The 15,192-nt window shown below is 48.5% G+C and overlaps 1 protein-coding gene across 1 annotated transcript in view; it reads right to left on the reverse strand.

Annotated features, from left to right (window-relative positions):
* Window positions 1-14,159, reverse strand: part of SH3BP2 (SH3-domain binding protein 2) — a 57,086-nt gene extending 42,927 nt beyond the window's left edge. The window contains exon 1 of the mRNA XM_015420651.1: window positions 14,130-14,159. The gene's annotated coding sequence lies outside the window, so the exon portion shown is untranslated. The remainder of the gene's footprint in view (window positions 1-14,129) is intronic.
* Window positions 14,160-15,192: the final 1,033 nt, after the last annotated feature.

Consider the following 15,192-nt stretch of genomic DNA (forward strand, 5'->3'; position numbering starts at 1 on the left):
TGAACAGAACACCCAGAACGGCCCCACTTCAGCTGTGTGGGTCTTCCCCACAGAATTCTATGTCCCACCCTGCTCCCCAATAGGACTGCACAGGAATAAAATCTTCCCCATCTCATCAATACAGTTACGACACCAGGAGAGACTTACGGGGTCCCTCCACTTCAGTCTCACGTGAATTCACCCTCCCTTCCCATATCAGAATTGAAGACCGTGTAGCTTATCATTGGTTCTGACTGTACATTAACCACATGGTCACCTTTTATCCAGGGCTTGCGAGTTCTGGTATGAGTTAGCCTGGTTAGCCATAACCTTGATGCGGATGCAAAACCACCCAAAGGCAGTGCTCCTAATGAGATGGGGAGAAAAACTGGAAGAAGAGGAGGAGGAAAGCGGAATGACAATCTCTGATCATCCAAGATGGGACCAGGAACATAACAAGTGCATCTGTAAGTACTAGCATGCCGCGTGACAGAAGGGCCCAACTGATCCGCCACTGAAAGACCGCCAGAAAGGAGCCAGAAGCCGAGTGACGCCGAAGTCGACGTAGCCGACCTGGGAGAAAAACCCCTCCACTGGGTGCCGGTAGGGATTGTCCCCACCCCTAATAATTGTGGCCATAGGTTAGGGATAAATGAGTAACTGTAGCTGCTCAGAGACCCCTTAGGGGGTTAGAGCGGGGTAGTAAGCTGAAATAAATAAATAAATAAATGAGAAATCCTCTTTATGTGATCCAGATCAAATGTTTATCAGATCTACAGCAAAGAGGCTATACTCTTGAGCAATAAAAACAATTTCTGGAGAATATAAATCACAAGGCTGAATAAATGTCACGCTACATTCTAGAGGTGTTGTACATGCTTCAGTGTCCTTCATACCTCTTCCACAGCAGGCCTCTTTCCCCCAGGAGCAATGGGGGGGGGAGGTGATGAACTTCTGCTCCATTGACAGAAACTCCATCTGTCAGCAGAAATCCACAGGAAACAAGCTATGCACATCTACGTAATTTGCTTATCTGCTCAGATCACAGAATTCAACATCCCTTACAGAACCTTACAGCAGTGTGTGTGTGCTACTGAGCTGAGTGGCCGTCAAACCATTCTCTTCTCCTCCTGCTGTACAGCTCACTTTCCCCTCAGTGGCTGTTGGTAGGCAATGGTTCCTCAGTGGCTGTTGGTAGGCAATGGTTCTGTCAGCAAAAAGGCAGGGGGAGGAGGTTCTTTCCAGGCCTACTTTGGCCTTTCTGGGGAACTCATTGGGGCCAGTCCTGACTAGAGCTGCCAGCTTCTAGGGAGAGTTTAGGCTGGATTTGATCTAGGTCTGTCTTTTTGGCAGCTCACAGTATTCATAAAACTCTCCTCCAACACCGCATTTCAAATGAATTAAAAAATTCCAGAAATTTCACATCTCTAAATACAGCTATCACTCAAGCCAATCCAGAGTATTTGTTTAGGTATTCTACACATGCACACAAAGCCAGAGCTCTTTTGCCTGCACACATGCTCTCCTCTGACTTCATTTACTAGCTTCTGCAATCCTTAACAGTTTTGTGAGAGTCATTTTAATCATTTTAATCAAAACTCCACCACAACAGGTTTCATCCCCCCCACACACACACCATTTTGTCCTCAGAATGCTGACCTGATAGGTACTGCAAACACTGACCACACTTTGTTCTAAAAGAATATATATATTCCATCAGCCATTGGCCCGTCAACCACCACTCAAGAGTACTCACGTGCCATTGGCTGGGTGCTCGGTCCACTCCTCTCACCACTCACTGCCAGCTTGGCCACTGTTCCTTCTCAGAATAAACTGCCAAAATGGCTGTCTCTCCTGATGAAGATGCTTCTACTGCTTAGCTCCTCCGTGGCTGGCTGGCTACTGAGTTGAGTGGCCGTCAAACCATTCTCTTCTCCTCCTGCTGTACAGCTCACTTTCCCCTCAGTGGCTGTTGGTAGGCAATGGTTCTGTCAGCAAAAAGGCAGGGGGAGGAGGTTCTTTCCAGGCCTACTTTGGCCTTTGTGGGGAACTCATTGGGGCCCTTCGACCGAGCGTGCAGCTTCGGGAGGGTCACACATGGAGCGGTGAGAAAGGTAGGGGACACCCGCCTAGCCAGCCAGATCAGCCAAATCAACCCTGGCGATCAATGGGGTGACAGATGTTGCAGCCAGATCGCCCTCACATCCAGAATGACTCTGTGTCATTATAACTTGCTGAGGTCGCCACAGCAAATTGCTACTGAGTGCCCAAGGCCGGGGCACCCACAAAGAGCCTCTTTCTAGAGTTCATTGTATTTATTTCCACAACGGGCCTTATTCCTAGTATATATCTAAAAATCATAATTTCAGGAATATACAACCAATTTTCATCAGATTAGTGAAAGGAAGATCACTGCAATATCCTTGAATTTCTGATGCAATCTAGTGAGGCAAAATAAGAAACTGAATATATGTTTTCAATGCATGCATAGAAGTTAGAAAAAAGATGAGTTCTCAAAATGTTTGAACTATCTCAACCATTCTTAATTAGATTTTTAGAAATTGGTCAGATTATACTGCTCATCGTTTCACTTTTCCATGTCAGATTTCATACTTATAGAGGAAACAGTCTTTATTTTATGGTTAATATAACTTTCAGGCATCATAATGGGAGAATGCTTTAAAAAATCCATCTTACATAATTACTCTATCAGTTGTGTAATTCATTCTAGTGTCTATTTGTTTGGGTGCAATAGTACCGGAATCGCACAATATTTACATGCAAGTCTTAGAAACAGTGACCAGAGAGCCAATTCTCAACAACAAAGAAAGTATTACTAAATGGAAATATTTGCCCTGCCTTGACCTGGATGTCCAAGCAAGAGGGTCATGGCCAACACAGAAAACCAGGCAGACCACAGAAATAGAAGCCTTCTGTTTAGAGGGTTTCTGGCCAAGACCAGTGCACTGAAAGTTCCAGCAATCAAACACAGGCTCTGGAGTATGAGAGCAAAATTCTCCATCCTGGTGCTGCCCAGCTCTGCACCTGGGACAGCGTCTCAACAGTTTTCAGGCCCTGCTCACATCAAGAGCATTAGAGGAAGAGAGGCACCCTACATATCAAGCAGTATTTCATCCGATTAAAAGTATGAACACCATTGCTTTTTATTAGTTATTTAAAACATTGATATCCCCCATTTCCCTGTAAAACCCATGCATGGTGACTTACATTGTTTAAAACAACAAAATCATGTCACACACAAGAGAACAAGCATCACAAAAATAAAACAGAGCAGAACAAGCTAAAATCAGCAGCTTCAGATAAATGTAGACATAGAATCACAGAGTTGGAAGGGAACGCCAGGGTCATCTAGTCCAAACCCCTGCACAGTGCAGGAAATTCACAACGACCTCCCTAAACACACCTGCAGTGACCCCTGCTCCATGCCCAGAAGATGGGAAAAAATCCCTCCAGGATCCCTGGCCAAACTGGCCTGGAGAAAATTGCTTCCTGACCCCAAAGTGGCAACCAGCATTTCCCTGGGCATGTAAGAACACACACAGGCCACAAAAGCGGTAACTAAGAAAGCATTCAAACAGGTAAAACATCCAGTTTCATGGATTAAAACCTACTGGAAACGAACCAAACAGAAAAAACTAATAATGCAGCACAGTGGTTAGGGTGCTGGACTAGGATCAAAAAGACCCCAGTGCAAACCCTCATTTGTCAAGAAACTTACTGGGTGACTTTGAACCAATTGTTCCCTCCAAGCGTAACCTACCTGACAGGGTTGTCATTCGGGTACAACTGAGAATGGGAAGGCCATGTCTGCTGTCCTGAGTTCCTTCGAGGAAGGGCAGGATAAAGATGCACTAAACTAACAAACTATGGCCCCGGTCACACGGGAGGTTTTGGCCCGCAAGAGGGACGGATCGGGGGTGCAGCAAACAGGCGCAATCACACCGCAACATCTGGGAAGCGGCGCGCACCCGTCCCCGATCCATCCCTTCAGGCCGAAAACGCACATTTAAAAAACCCCTAGGAAATAATAGTACCAACCTGAAACGCCGCAGCAAGTGCGGCCATGGGATCGCCGGTGCGCCCGTCTTCAGGAGCATTCGAGGCTCCCGGCCCAACTGCCCACGTGCACACATGCACAGCCAGCTGCCTTGCTCTCCCTTCCGTGGCTTCCCCCCCCAACCCCCGGCATCTGATCATGCCAGGGAGCAACTGCGCAGCAGCTCAGAGGATCTGTCTGATCCCACCACCGCGTGTCTCTTTTGGTGCGGCTCTAAAAAGCCGCACTTTGGCCGCGTCAATTTCCCCCGTGTGACCGGGGGCCCTAATAAAAAATAGGAACCATACACAGCAATAAACTGTGCAATTCAAGTCAATACAGGTAAAAGCTGTGAATCACCTTTGTATACACACAGACGTCCATGACACTGTACTCAGACAAGATCAGATTTAAGAATTCTCTCTTAAAGCTTCTTATAGCAATAGAAAATGTTCACTACACCTTGTTGCATCTTGTTTGGGTGTCTCAGAAATGGAATTTCCCCCCACTTACCGTTTCCCCTAAGGCCAAGACAAGACCGTCCTGAGCAAACTCCTAGCCGACAGAACAATGTTCAAACTAAGCCGAGGAATTCCAGTCATTCCCCCATCACTAGTCACCCAAAGACAAGACAGCCTAAGGAGAAATGGGTTTGGGAGATATTTTATCTGTTTATTTAAACCACCGCACTGCAGGGGGGGGGATTCTTTCCTAACACAGCAGAGACAAAAAGTTCATTTCACACATCATTGTATACTCTATGAGAGCCCACATTCGTACTTTTCATTTCACTTGTGTATACTTAAAACATCTTGGGTATTTGTAATGTGGCAAGCAACCCTTGTGATTTCAGCCAAAACAGGTACAAACCTAATTATATGATTGCACTTCCATATTTCACATCTGCAGAGTGAATAGTTTTTCACAGAAATCTATTTCTGTACCTTTGGAGAAAACAAACAATTCAACAAGCCATTTACAAAATTCACACCCTGCCTTTCTTCCCCTATGAGAGGCAGAGTAGTGCAGTGGATAAGAGCACTGGACTAGGATCCTCCTGGGAGACACAGGTTCAAATACCCGTTTCTGCCCTGGAAGCTCCTCGCTGGGTGACCTGGGGCCCATCGCAGACTCTCAGCCTGGCCTATGTCAGAGGGTTATTGCTGTGGGCAAATAAAGCAGAGAGCAATATTCTAAGCCACTATGAGTTCCAACAGGGGAGGAAAGGGAGATATGTGTAAATAAATGCAAATGCAATGCCTTATCAGAGCCACCAAGGCAGCTTACATAATAAACACATGTCCTAAAAGCCATTAAAATAAATTGTTATGTACTGTGCCAGAACAGTACCTGGCTACGGGCTAAGCTTGTTTCACCGGAACAATAGATAGCCAGGATCCTGGAATGGACCTATAGAATAGGAGTTGTAATGTAAATAGCCTATCACGGGGAGTGTGTGTGTGTGTGTGTGTGTGTGGCGTTTGCATGCATATAAGCAGGCCCTGCTAGAGTTGTCTCAGAGTTAAGCTGAATCACTAATAAACTATGAGCTGATCACTATACACGTCTCGAACCCAGCACACTATATAAATCATAGCTAAAATACACACATAGATATGGCAATTAAAACAAATACCCTGATTTTTAAAGACAAACAAGAGACCACAACATGGCAACTGAGCTTCACAAAATACTACAAAGAACACAAAGAACTAAGCTGCCCTATCAGAGCAACATGTGGTTTTAACAAACACATGAAACATACAGGTACGCCTATCATGGAGTTGCAGTAAGCCACATCTCACTGTTGAATGCCTATTTGATAGCAAACCTGCATTTACCTCTTCACAGTGTACAAAATAGCCCTAATTTATGAAGCAGGGCAGCCAAATTTACTGACCTTCCTAGCTGTGCATAATAATCTTCAGAAGTTTCAGAAGAGCAAGACACATATTTTTGTTATGCTAACACTGCCATTTATAAAAAGACTCCGATTGGACTTTGTGTATTACACCTAATTATGGTGGGCCTTGTCCTCTCTCAATAAGTCAAAATACAACACCGTGTTAGAACGAATGACTTAGTGAGCCATTTATCTACATGCAACGGGGTGGGGAGATTGTAGATTCTCTCTCAATTCTTGGGGAAGGGAGAAGAGACACAGAACTCTTTCAGTTAGGTGCAAAAGCTGACCACAGAAATCCAGTCATGCAAATCCTTAAACCCTCCATCTTGCGAATTAAAACTTTGTACCCATTCTTTTTTTAGACATCACCCTGCCAACAAAAGTCCGCATGGTCAAAGCAATGGTATTCCCAGTAGTCATGTATGGCTGTGAGAGTTCGACTATAAGGAAGACCGAAAGGCCTGGCGTGCTCTAGTCCATGGGGTCGCGAAGAGTCGGACTTGACTGTGCGACTGAACAACAACATACCAACAGTTACTGTTGCATACCAACAGCTACTGTTGGTATACTTCTACAGAAGTAGCACAACTGAGGGGACTGGCCTGTTCAATGATGCCTCCAAAATCTCACAAATTGCAGTTTCCCCTCTCCCTACCACCTCCCTCCAAGAGACACCGTTATTTGGGAGTAAGCTCCACTGAATACAGCATCTGCTGCTTCTGGACAAACATGCATAGGCTTGGGTTGCAATCCTATGAACACTGGGCTATAAGAACTGGATCCTATCCGTATCAGCACATACCTAACTCCTAGAGGTATGCCTTGGACCACCATCAGCAGTACTGAACTGCACGAGGACGACCATCACAGTCACAGGTACAGTCCCAGTTTCTCCTTCAGAAGGGAACCAACAAAGGAGTTGATGCCACTGGGTTATACTGCCAGTGGTAGTGAAGTCAGAAGGCCACACATGTGTCTTAAGTGCCACAAAGTCACTTACAATTTGTGGCATCCCAATGAATTAACATTCTCCAAAGCATCTTGTCATGAACAGCCTTGCCCAGGTCTTGCAAACGGTGGGTCTTTGTGGCTTCCTTGACTGAGTCCATCCATCTCACGTTGACTTTTCTGCTTTTCCTACAGCTTTTCTTAGCATTATTGTATTTTCCAGTGAGTCTTGTCTTCTCATACTGTGACCAAAGTACGATAGCCTCAGTTCAGTCATTTTAGCTTCTAGGGAGAGTTCGGGCTTGATTTGATCTTGCTGTTGTTGTTAGCCATTCAGTCGTGTCCAACCCTTGGTGATTCTATGGGCCAGCTCTCTCCACGTTTTCCAATCTTCTACTGTTTCTTTGAGTCGTTCCATGCTCAGGCTGGTGTCGACTTTTATGGTGTCTAGCCATTTATTTGTCTTTCTGGCGGTCCACATGGTATCTGTAGAACTCTCCTCCAAGACCGCATTTTAAATGAATCCACTTTCTTCTTATCAGTTTTCTTCATTGCCCAGCGTTCACACCCATACATAGAAATGAGGGATACCATGGCGTGAAGTAACATGATCTTGGTTGCCAGCAACAAATCTTAAGAATATCTTCTAGCTCCTTCATGACTGCCCTTCTGAGTCTCAATCTCCTTCTGATTACTTGGTTGCAGTCTCCCTTTTGGTTGATGATGGAGCCAAGGAATGAAAAAGCTTTAACAATTTCAGTTTCTTCATCGTCAACCCTGAAGCTGCATAATTCCCCCGTAGTCATTACTTTGGTCTCCTTGATGTTCAGCTGTAATCCTGCTTTAGCACTTTCTGCTTTAACCTTCAGCAGCAGTCATTTCAAGTCTTCACTGTTTTCTGCCAGTATCTCAGACTGTGAATGTTCCTTCCACCAATTTTTAGTCCACCTTCACCAAAATCTAATCCAGTTTTCCATCTCTATGTAAAGCCCTTAGGAAAAACCATTCATGGTTTTGGAGTGGGCTGTAAACAATATGCTGTTGACACCCTCTGATGGCATCTCATCTCCAGACCCTAGAAACCAGGGACTTAAATTTCACTCCCTACAAACTATGTTATATACTTTTATTTTTTATACTTGAGGATTACAGGGCCATTTAGACTTCTAGTACTTACTGAAGGCAATACCTGTCAGATTCCTAGTTAAATCAGTTCCCAACAACATTCATTTCGAAGAAAGATGAGTTTATTGGGACAGTAACAGATACTGGACTGAAGACTCTCTGTGTTGGAACTGAAGGGGAAAGGGCGATTACAGATATACTGTGTTCAAGCAGAGGCACTAAAGATCAGGAGCCCACAACATTTGCCCGCCAGAATTAACAGTCAACTACCTCCCCACTAAGCACGTACCCCTTTGCAGAAATAAAACAGACCAAGAGGTCTCAGTGACACAGTGTCTGATGCATCAAAGCCTATAGGAAAGGGAAAGCATTTGAATGCATCGGGCGCCTGACGATACCTGGACTCAGGGTGCCACCCAGCATTTACTTGCCCTATTACAAGGGGGTTATAAGCTTGAAGGAACCACAAAGCAGGCTTGATGACAACAGGTAAGAAACAGGTTTATTTCAGTGGTACGAGTGGCTTGGTTGTTTCTTTGATTTCCTTTTCTCCAGCCCCCCTCTCACTATTACAGCAACAAAGTTACTAGAGAGCTGCAGCCCGAGAAAACCTCAGTTACAAATCAGGTTTCTTGTTTCACATTGAGAATTATGACATGGAACAGAAAGGTTTTAAACTTTTAAGTATTTTTGACAGGAACAGCAGTGAAACCTATACAACGCAGAGCAGACAGGCTTCCCTCTTTTTAACTATCTTGACAAGAACAGTCTCCAAAGCTTGAATGGTTCCATAAGAGCGACAGGTTGGTCAGAGACAAAACCACAAAGTACTGAGGTGTGAATCCTCACAGCGCCAGAGCAATACTACCACCCGTCCCCTTAACTAAACCTGCCAGGCAGAGCTGCATCCACCCCATGGCTGTCCTGAGGCTGCACTACTGTTGATGCATTCTACACGGCTCGGCCTTTAAAGTCGACTCAGAAACTCCATTTGGTACAGGACACCAATGCCCCACTCCTGTCAGGTGCTGGGTGGATCACACAGGCTCACACCAATTCTGCAGACCAGTTACCACTGTGACAGCTTCACCCATATGAGGTGCAGACGGCTAAGATCAGCAGCCACTCATTCATGGGCACTTTCAGTGGCAGCTCCCGCCTGTCAGCTACGCTGCCATATTGTTTATGGACTGAGGGGGCACCCGCCTGCCCTGCATACGACTGGGTGCCACATTCCTTTCTCTGCATCGCTTCTCCTGTTATCCGTAACCTTGTACCACTGTCTAGTTGTAGTGTCTTCCTATTAATCAACCATGTGACTGGTTTCGTTTCCCAGCTCAGCTGCATCGGTTATTCCTTGATTTGCCCCAAAGGGGGGGGGGGGGGGGGGGTAGTTTGAACTCTGTATATCCCAGTAAGCTTTCCCTTTTTCCTCATTCCTAACAGTGCTTGTGTTCCTGACCAATAGTACTGACAATAAAGTATATGCTTCTTGGAAGACTGTGCTCCGCCTGTTTGACTGTTGGACCTGACGCCGCCTTGTGAAAGGGCCTCTGCCCGAGGAGATTGATAAGGCCTCCACACTTCTATCATTGCACAGACCGTGCAAAACAGCAGTGTTCTGGAAGGCGTTTTTATGAAGGATAATGGAACAGCTCAAGGGGAAGCTTATGTAAGGGACAGTATTGTAGTCAGTCTTTTGCAATGTTTATTGCATCTGTCACCTCTTTTTAGTACAGTGTCCTGTATCTTCATAGCTCCTTTTTTCATTAATGGCTTGTCAAACCTCAGACAATTTTTGTGGCCTTAGACAGTCTTCCGTTTACATTATTTTCAGGTCCATGATCCGAGCCTACTGCACTGGTTCTTGGGAGGTCTTTGCTGCCTGATTGAATTGCTTTTCAGATTTTGTAATCTCCCTTGATTCTCAGGGAGGAAAGGCAGGCCAGAAATGAAATTAAAAAGTAGTAATAGTAATAATTTACTACTCTTAATCTCACAATATACAGAGAAGAAAACCTTGTCACGATGCTTCCGCATTAAGATACTGCCCAGCTGCTTCCCTTTCGCCATTATGGGCTGCCAGTGGAATAAAACGGACTCCATCCAGACAGCCTTGCCTGCTCCTTAAGAACCCAGCCCAGCCTGTTCCAGGCGGAAATGGCAGCCTTCTACAGCACACACACAGCAGGTGCCAGTAAGCAGACGTCTCGATTCTCCCTGCAGTTGTCTTCCTCCTCCTTTGCCTGGAAGCATAACTACCTCATGTTGTCTCTGAAGCCAGCCATGGCATTTATGAGTAAACTGATAATGATTAACTGGGGGAGGGCACTACCGATTACTTTTCACCTTGTAGGCAAAGCCACTATTCAATGTCACTTTTATTATTGCAATTATTTTTTAAAATGTGAATGGCTTTGCCAGGAAAGTGAAAGCAGTACAATTGACCTATCCCACAAAGCAAGAATGGACAAGTGGGAACGATTCCTCTCATTTCCTGCTCCCCCACCATGTCCGGTTTCCCTTTCCTGAAAGCCCACATAGCTTCTCCCCTTTTCCTGCTTCCTTCTCACTCAACAGTCAACCTCCCTTTATCTGCTCTCTGTCTTAAGCTTCCCCCCCAAACCCCCCCCCTCTACCTAGAAAAACTGTGGCCCCAGTTGTGTGGTGCTGGCCTCTGGGCCAGGCCCACTTGCATGGTAGGGAACCCTCAAGTACTTGTGGGATTTATTCGTTCAACCTCACTTTCCCCTGTATCCCCCCCTCCCCACACTATTTCCTCTGTTCCTCCTCCTGGCAGCCCCCATATCCTCTCCTCTTCCCCTGCCTCATTCTCTCCTCCTCAGCCATTCACTAACCCACCTTTTATCTGCCTTCCTTCTTCAGCGATATTTATTATTTATTTACATTTATACCCCACCTTTCTCCACAGTGGAGACCAAAACATCTTACATTACTCGTCTCTTCTCCTTTTTATCCTCACAACAAACATGTGAAGTAGGTTAGGCTGAAAGTATGACTGGCTCAAAATTACCCAGTGAGCTTCTACAACAAGATGGGAATTCACAACATAATCCTTCTCTGAGCTCTAATCTCTACGCCAGGGGGGTGGGGGCTTTGAGAATGCATTTAAAGTTGCTCTATTTCTCTGCTCAACCACCCCCCACCTCAAGCCTATCCAGGGAGGGGCACACTGGCTGGGGGGGAGGAGACTGCCCCCCCTTTGCTTCCCCAGCCGCCCTGCGTAGAGGGTGAAAGAGCCGCATGTGGCTCCCCAGCCGCAGTTTGGCCACCCCTGCTCTACACCATGCTGTCTTTCACAGGATGGCCATGGATGAAGAGGAGCCAGCAGCCAGGCCTAGCAGATGCATACAAGTCAGATGGTATCAAGCAACCCAGTGGGGCTGCCAGCCTTCAGGTGGGACTGGATCTCTCTCAGCATTGCAACTGAACTCTGGACAACAGAGATCTCTCTCCTCGGAGACAATGGATGCTCTGGAGGCTGATCTCGATGGCATTATAGCCGGCTGAGGTCCCTCCCCTCCCCAAACTCTGCCCTTCTCAGATTCCACCCAAATTCTCCAGGTATTTCCCAATCTGGAGCTGGCAGTCCTGGCCTGGCCCAAATAAGTTCTCCCTCAGGAAAGGACTCCACTCCCTCCCCTGGCCTTGTACTGACAGAAAGGAGGCCTAGAAAGTTGTGGTTGCCTAGCAACAGCCACAGAGAAAAATCTGGTTTTTTTAAAAACTACAGGTGCTCCTTCTATCATTTGGGGCTATTTAAATCCCCAATGTAATCCTCCCCCCTCCCCCCCTATTATGGTTTTCTCTAGTTTTCTGCAAAACGGGGGTATTTTTCAGGTTTACAGAAAGAGGTATCTTGCCTGTTCACAGGTCCAGTCACTGGATTTAAATATCCTCAGATTTGGCTGACTTCACTATAATTATATAGACCATGGCAGGGACCGTGTTACTCACTGGGGGAGGGTAACCCCTCTCCCCATCTTAATTACCCCCCATCAGAGCTGCTAATCTTGGGGCGCTCACCCCCCACAGCAGAAAGAGCCTGCCAAAGTTTCTCCTCCCATCGTTGCTAGGCCTGCCAAGGCTTCTCCCCCCCATCAGTGAAAACAGGGGCGGCAGCAAATCCTGTGCAGCTCCCAGCCACCAGCCCCCCTCCCGCCTTCAAGGGCGGCAAGCCCCGTGCAGTCCCCACCCACCTGGCTCTCCAAGCCCCATCCCCGCCATCAATGGCAGGGGGTGAGAAGACCAGGAGAGGTTCTGGGGCCGGCAGCAGAGGATGCCAGGAGCTGCTCCAGCCCCACCGCCCACCTCATGCTTGGCAGCAACACTGAGCTCTGGGGCACCTCCTGGAGTCCTCCACCACACGGCCGGGCCTGGCGTGGCTCCCAGAGTGCTCTGCTGTGGCAGCCAGGCCTGGAGCAGCTCCTGGAGTGCTCCACTGGGGTGGCTGGGCCTGAAGCCTCTCCTGCCGCCCACTGCTGCCATGGTCGGGTAAGGAGCCACTCCTGGTATCCACCACTGCCGGGCAAGGAGCCGGTCCCAGCATCCTCTACCATTGATGGCCAGGCCTAGAGTGGTTCCCTGCAGGAGGAAATTTAAACCCAATATAAACCCAAAACTTGTGTTCCCCCAAATTTGCAGAAAGAAATCTCTTTAGCATCCGTGTGGACCTGACCCGCCATTTGCAGATGGCGGCGACACATTGCTAATAGTATATAGATGATGATACTTAACAACTGATATCATATAACCGTGCCCTTGCCAGCCAAGGAGAAACAAGAAAGCGGGACTGTGGCTCAGGGTAGAGCGTCTGCCAAGAAGCTGAAAGACAACTTCTCTCTGTTTTGTCAGTCCGAGGTCTGGAGCAACAGATCAGAGGTTCCCTGAGGCAGGTCGCTGTGTGGGGTCCCACAGTTCTTCGTGCACAGAGTAAATGGCAACGAACTACAGTATGCTCTGGATGAAAGTACTTAGCAGCAGACTCCATTCTATTATTGTTGTTGTTGTGCTAAAAAGCCAGCTGCTATATTAAACACAAAGATTACGACCAAGCGAGGGCAAACATAACCAGAGAAAGCTTGAAATACAGATGTATGTTAAGTGCAAGTACACAAGTCTCAAAGTGTCTGAGACTCGTGTACTTCACTTAATATATGTCGAAGACAGATTTCTTTATTTTATTTTATTTTTAAAAGAACCAGTTAAAGATACCAGGTATTAAGGCGTTCCAGCAATACAGGTCGCAAGAGAGATGCAAAAGAAAGAAAGGAGATTTGGGGTTACACCAGTGTTCCCTCTAAGCTGTGGGATCTTGTGAGCAAAAATTGTACTCAAAGTTTAAAGTTGTGAGCGAGCGATTTGGCCGCTGCATCAATTAGCTTGCTCTGGAGCCATCCACCAGGAGATGAGACAAAAACATGTGAGCCGGAGGCTAAGAAACGGTGAGCCAGCTCGCACTGACTCAACTTAGAGGGAATGCTGGAGCCCTCCTTCCTGAGCTGAGACAAAAAGGTGTGAGCTGGAGGCTAAAGAACTGTGCGCTAGCTCACACGAACTCAGCTTAGAGGGAACACTGCTCTGGAGCCATCCTTCCTGAGCCGAGATGAAAACATGTGAGCCGGAGGCTAAAAAACCTGTGAGCCAGCTCGCACTAACTCAGCTTAGAGGGAACGCTGGAGCCCTCCTTCCAGAGAGAAGACAAAAAGGTGTGAGCCGGAGGCTAAGGAACCGTGAGCTAGCTCACACTGACTCAGCTTAGAGGGAACGCTGGAGCCCTCCTTCCGGAATTGAGACGAAAACGTGTGAGCCGGAGGCTAAGAAACGGTGAGCCGGCTCGCACTGACTCAGCTCAGAGGGAACGCTGGGTCACCGTCACACAAGCGAACCAACGATCCGGAGAAGTGCCGAGCGGGAGGGGGAGACCAAGCCCCGCAGAAGGGCCGCGCCGGCAGGAAGCGCCACCTTGGAGGGCGCGCGCGCGCGCGTGCGGCCGGACTCGCTCCGCGGCCAGGCGGGCCGCCCCCTCCAGCGCACGGAAGAAAGGCTTCCAGCCCGCGAAGGAGCCTCCGGGCCCTCTCGCTTCAGACCCACCTGGATCCCTCTGGAAGGGGCTCAGGAGGAGGCCCGCCGCGGGGACTCCCGGGGAGCGGAGCCGCCAACCCGCCTGGGCGAAACCGCGCGCCTCCTCCTCCTCCTCCTGCCGCCGCTGCCGCCCCCCTCCGGACGCGCCGCTCTCCCCCTGCCGCCGGTCACGGCAGGTCCCCGCGGCAGGAAGCCTCCAGCGTGGCGCACAGGGCGGGCGCTGCTCGGCGGCGGCGGCGGCGGCGCGGGGAGCGCCTTGCTCGGCCAGAGGAGAGTTCCCTCCCTCCCGGCCGGCCACTCGGCCGGCCACCTGCGTGCGCGGTCCCGCCTCCTCTTCCTCCTCCGCCGAGGCGCCGCCTTCTGCCTCCTCTCCGGCGGCGGCGGCCGCGCGGGGCGCACGCGAGTGAGGGCGGGAGGCAGGCCGCGTGGCCTCAGCCCCCGAGCGCCTCCCTCAGGCCCCGGCGGGAAGCAGGCCGCCCCTCGGCTCGGGCTTGGCCTCCCTGGGAAGGGGGAACCCCCTCAGCTGGGTGGCACCTGGCGATCGCCCACGATTCGCAACCCAGGCTCCCTCCAAGCTGTGGAGTCTCCTGAGCAAAAACTCTACTTCCTGAGCTCCTGGCAATAAAGTTGTTGTGAGCCAGGGATTGGGCTCCTGCTTAAATCAGTCCGCTCTGGAGCCCCATCCTTCCTGAGCGGAGACGAAAATGTGTGAGCCGGAGGCTAAAAAGCTTTGAGCTATCTCACACTGACTCAGCTTAGAGGGAACACTGGTGGGCACCCTTCCTGAGCCCAGAGGAAAATGTGTGAGCCGGAGGCTAAGAAACTGGGAGCTAGTTCGCACTGACTCAGCTTAGAGGTGTTGTACACACTGCTTATGGAACCAGTACTCTGCCACTGGCTAGCAGTCCGGTTACCTTAGTAGGTGCTCTTAACGCTTTCATGGTGCATATGTTACGTGCCTTTGATGATTCTAATCACAGTAACTGAAATCAATCATGAACATATATTCAGATATTCACTCTGGTTCATTGCTTAAATGCATTGTGGGTAAAATACTAAATGCTGACAGACA

The sequence above is a fragment of the Gekko japonicus genome, unplaced genomic scaffold (genome assembly GCF_001447785.1).
Source record: "Gekko japonicus isolate JY-2015 unplaced genomic scaffold, Gekko_japonicus_V1.1 scaffold1162, whole genome shotgun sequence".
Classification (NCBI taxonomy): domain Eukaryota; kingdom Metazoa; phylum Chordata; class Lepidosauria; order Squamata; family Gekkonidae; genus Gekko; species Gekko japonicus.